The sequence below is a fragment of the Cebus imitator genome, unplaced genomic scaffold, assembly GCF_001604975.1.
Source record: "Cebus imitator isolate Cc_AM_T3 unplaced genomic scaffold, Cebus_imitator-1.0 Scaffold82, whole genome shotgun sequence".
Taxonomy (NCBI): domain Eukaryota; kingdom Metazoa; phylum Chordata; class Mammalia; order Primates; family Cebidae; genus Cebus; species Cebus imitator.
In genome coordinates, this window is record NW_016107397.1 from 6,435,659 (window position 1) to 6,440,425 (window position 4,767).

The following is a 4,767-nucleotide window of genomic DNA, read 5'->3' on the forward strand; positions in this document are numbered from 1 at the left end:
AAAAAAAAAAAAAAAAAAATTAGCTGGGTATGGTGACCTGTGCCTATGGGGACACACTGCGGGCTGCATGGAAGAGAAGGCATGGGTGGGTTTTCTATAAGCACATGTGATAGTGAGGTGGGGCAGGGTACTGGAATTGCGGAGTGTGTTATGGTTGAAACACATAAAAGAGGAAAGGGAACTTGGAGATGTTGATGCCAAGCTAAGGAATTTAGACTTTGCTGTGATCCATAGAATGCTGAGAGCAAGGGAATCAAGTGATCTTGACATTTTTTGGAAGACCACCCAGGCCACTGTAGGGTGGGAAGGGAGTGCAGCAACAGAGAAGAGACTGTTGAGATGAAATTGTTGAGCGAAGACGGGCTGACTCAGGGAGGGTCAGGACAGCAGCCCCTGGAGAGGCCAGGTGAACGTGACTTGGTGTAAGGCTGTAAGATCACAAGGGAAGGGAAAGAGGCAGTAAGAAAGGAAGGGTCTGGTGAGTACAGGAAAGTCCTTAATCAATGCAGGGAGGAGCAGGGTCACAGTGGAGGAGAGATGCAAAGATGAATTAGTTCTGTTAGGCCTTGAGGTGGGGATGTCCAATAAATGATTGGAAGTATTGATTTGGTACTCGGGAGCAAGACCTGGTTCAGTTGTTGCCTAAGCTTGTAGAATGTCAGGATTTTTTTTTTTTTGGGACAAGAGTCTTGCTCTGTTACCCAGTTTGGAGTGGAGTGTCGTGATCTTGGCTCACCGCAACCTCAACCTCCCGGGTTCAAGCAATTCTCCTGCCTCAGCCTCCCGAGTAGCTGGGACTACAGGCATCTGCCACCATGCCCAGCTAATTTTTTGTATTTTTAGTAGAGACGGGGTTTCATCACGTTAGCCAGGATGGGTCTCGATCTCCTGACCTTGTGATCCACCGGCCTCCTCCTCCCAAAGTGTTGGGATTACAGGTGTGAGCTATGGTGCCCAGCTGAATGCTAGGATTTGAGATAAAATCTTGATGGAGTGAATAGGGGTCTATCCCTTTTGGAGCCAGGTTTAAAATTCCCCACCTGAGGTCAGGAGTTCGAGATCAACCTGACCAACATGGTGAAACTCCATCTCTACTAAATACAAAAAGTTAGCTGGATGTGGTATTGGGCATCTGTAATCCCAGCTACTTGGGAGGCTGAGGCAGGAGAATTCCTTGAACCCAGGAGGCAGAGGTTACAGTGAGCCGAGATTGTGCCATTATACTCCAGCCTAGGCAACAAGAGCAAAACTCAGTCTCAAAAATAATAATAATAATCCCTTTCCGTAACTCAGTTCAGTGTGTGAGTCTGATGGACATTGGAGCCCCGGTGCGGTCAGGTGTACTTAAAGGCTGCATCAGGTCGTGCTCCTGACTGTAATCCCAGCGCTTTGGGAGGCTAAGTTTGGAGGATCGCTTCAGCCCACAAGTTGGAAACCAGCCTGGGCAACATAGCAAGACCACTGTCTCTGCAAAAAAAAACTTAAGAAAAAAAAATTAGTTGGGTGCAGCGGCTCATGCCTGTAATCCCAACACTTTGGGAGGCCACGGAGGGAGGGCTGCTTGAGCCTAGGAGTTTTAGACCTGCCCAGGCAACACTGTGGGACTTCCATCTCTACAAAGCAAAACCAAATCAAAAACCAAAACCAAACAAAACCCTAAAATTAACTGGGCGTGGTAGCGCGTATCTGTAGTCCCATCTGCTAGGGAGGTTAAGGCGGGAGCATCGCTTGAGCCTGTGAAGTAGAGGCTGCAGTGAGCTAGGTCCTGACATTGCACTCCAACCTGGACGACAGAGCCAAACACTGTTTCTTTTCTTCCTTTTTTTTTTTTTTTTTTTTTTCCAGACGGAGTCTTGTTCCGTCGCACAGGCTGGAGCGCAGTGGCGCAATCTGGTCTCACTGCAACCTCCGCCTTCCGGGTTCAAGCAATTCTCCTGCCTCAGCCTCTTGAGTAGCTGGGGCTACAGGCGCGCACCACCATGCCCAGCTAATTTTTTGTATTTTTAGTAAAGACGGGGTTTCACCATGCTGGCCAGGCTGGTCTCGAACTCCTCCTGATCTCGTTATTCCCCCGCCTCGGCCTTCCAAAGTGTTGAGATTACAGGCATGAGCCACCGCGCCTGGCCAGACCCTGTTTCTAAAAAGCAAAAAATAAAGTCTGGGTCCACTAGGCCAAGGGAAGCGCAAGGTAGTTGCAGGGGCGAAGCCCACGAAGAGGAGGTTTCCTCGGGGCGGTGTCCGTTTTCGGGGGCGGAGGACTTCAGACTCTCTGGCCCTAGGTGTCCGGCTTCTGGAAAGGCGTCAGGGTTCAAGCGCAGGACAAGGCACAAGCCAGGGATCCTACGTCCGCCGCGCACTATTCGGCTTTGCCCCCCGGCAGCACAGGGCGGAAAGAGCCCTTCTTCTGGCGCGCAGACGCACCCAGCCCAGCCAATCAGAGCGCTCCCTCCGCCGGCCCGACCGGCGCTCTGGTGACGCGGGACGCCGGCCTTCGCCCACGGCTCTTGGACGACCGCACCTCCCGCACTCACCGCGCCCGTTAGCTGGGCGCCGCGCTTCTTGTGCGACGGCTCCTGGGCGGCGGCGCGTTCGGGCGCGGTCCTGGCGCGCCCCCTGGCGGCCCGGCGGGGCGCGGCGGGCGCGGCGCTGACCCGGAGGCGGCGGCGGCGGTGCCCGGATGGAGGCACGTCATTGTCCCCCGCCGGGCGGCTGGGCTGTGTGCGGCGGCGGCGGCGGCGGCGGCGGCCGAGGGGGATGGAGCGAGCGCCGAGCCGGGTCAGGTAAGCTCCCGCCTCCTTCCCGCCCGTCGCAGGCGGGCATGGAGCCCGCGCAGCGCCCAGCTAGTCTGGGCCGCCCCTGGCCCGGCAGCCTCTCAGCCGGCGCGGCCCGCCGGGGGCTGGCGCGGCCCCTCGCTCGCCTCCCCCTCCACAGCCGCGGGCCGCCCGGGACCCCGTCGCGCCGGGGGCTGCGCCGCCACCGCCCGCCAGGGCCGGGCTGGCCGCTGGGGATGGGGCGGCGGCCGCGGCGGGCGGGCGCCGGGGGAGCTGGGCTGCGCGGGGAGGCCGGGCCCCCTGGTTGCCATGGACACTGCGCTCCCACCCCCACCCGGCCCCAGCCCGCCCCCTCGGCCCGGAGACCGGGCGGGTCAGCGGGGAGGCTCGGGGCGGCCGGGGTGGGCGTGTGCTGGCCGCTGACCGCGGAGCCGGGCGTCCCCGGCCCGCCCGCCGCCCCCCGCGTGGCTGCCACCTCCCGCCCCGGAGCGCCCCTCAGAGCCCCGGGCCGGCCTCCCCGCCCCCACTGCATCCCTAACAGAGACAAACTTTCCCACCCTGGGCGTCCCCTCCCCGGGCCTGGCCACCTGGCTGGCTGCTCCGCCGAGCGTCCGAGGTGTCCACGCCGGGCTGATCGGCCACCCCGAGGGGAGAGGAGGAGCCGGGCGGCGCGTCCCCAAAAGCATGTGTGCCTCCTTCGCGTTCTTTATCTTAGGGGCAGTAAGAGCCAACTTACCTGGAACGGGGTGGTGATCGGTTGCAGATGTTGGAAATGAAAATTGGACGAGAGTTTTCCCATCTAGGACTTTAACCCCTCTAACATGCATGCAGTGGAGATGACTTTTGTTGAATGGCTCTTAGGAGGCCGTGGGGTCACTTGTTTATAGGAAAACGTGTTGGTTATGTAAAGTCAATACCCTGACAGCAAAACTGTTTGATAAACTAGTTAACACCACCTTTTCAAGGTAACCACAGAATCCTAGGTTCTCATTTTGGTGTCCTCTCAAAAGGTTTTGAAGAGTTTTAAATTTTAAACCTAATTCTTTTTACCGTGTTACTCATTCAAAGTGCCTAGGGGATATGAATAATCAGTATCACTTATTTGTTTTAAATTAGGGCCAGTTTCACTTTCTTTTCTGTATCTTTGAATCAAGTCTACAGTTAGTATTTGGTATGTAAAGCTTAAGGCTAGTCGTTTTGTTTACTTAAGTATAATTAAGATCAAGGTTGTGTCTTTTTAAAGAGTGTTTTCTCTTATAACGGAAATGGTACAGGAACGTGGATTGCATTGTTTACGAAGAAGCAGAGTGTAACACTTTTTAAAAATGTGTTGATACTATTACCTCAATGTTTGTAGAGCGTCTAAATAGTGATACTCTTTTTACAAATGAAAAAAGAGTAATGCATTCTAGCATTTGATAACAAGGGAGACATACCATATAAAAGACGGAATTTTGAGGCTTTGAGTACAAGATTGTAGTAAAGGAAACACTTGTGAAGTCTCATTCCTCCACACTTACCCAACCTCGATTCATGTTCATGGTTTTTTTTGAGACAAGATCTCCCTTTGCTGCCTAGACTGGAGTGCGGTGGTGCAATTGTAGCTCACTGTAGCCTCAACCTCCTGAGTTCCAGCAGTCCTCCCACCTCAGCCTCCCAATTAGGTGGGGCTACAGGCATATGCCATCATACTCAGCTAATTTTTTTTCTTAAAGAGACAGGGTCTCAGCTGGGCACAGTGGCTCACACCTGTAATCCCAGCACTTTGGGAGGTCGAGGCGTGTGGATCACTTGAGATCAGGAGTTTGAGACTAGCCTGGCCAAGGTGGTGAAACCCCATCTCTACTAAAAATACAAAAATTAGCCAAGTATGGTGACAGGTGCCTGTAATCCCAGCTACTTGGGAGGCTGAGGCAGAGAATTGTTTGAACCCAGGAGAGTGAGCGGAGATTACGCCACTGTACTCCAGACTGGGTTGACAGAGTGAGACTCCATC

At 54.6% G+C, this 4,767-nt stretch overlaps 1 protein-coding gene across 1 annotated transcript in view; it reads left to right on the forward strand.

Annotated features, from left to right (window-relative positions):
* Window positions 1-2,524: 2,524 nt before the first annotated feature.
* Window positions 2,525-4,767, forward strand: part of USP42 (ubiquitin specific peptidase 42) — a 55,978-nt gene continuing 53,735 nt past the window's right edge. Inside the window, exon 1 of the mRNA XM_017533739.2 lies at window positions 2,525-2,780. The gene's annotated coding sequence lies outside the window, so the exon portion shown is untranslated. The remainder of the gene's footprint in view (window positions 2,781-4,767) is intronic.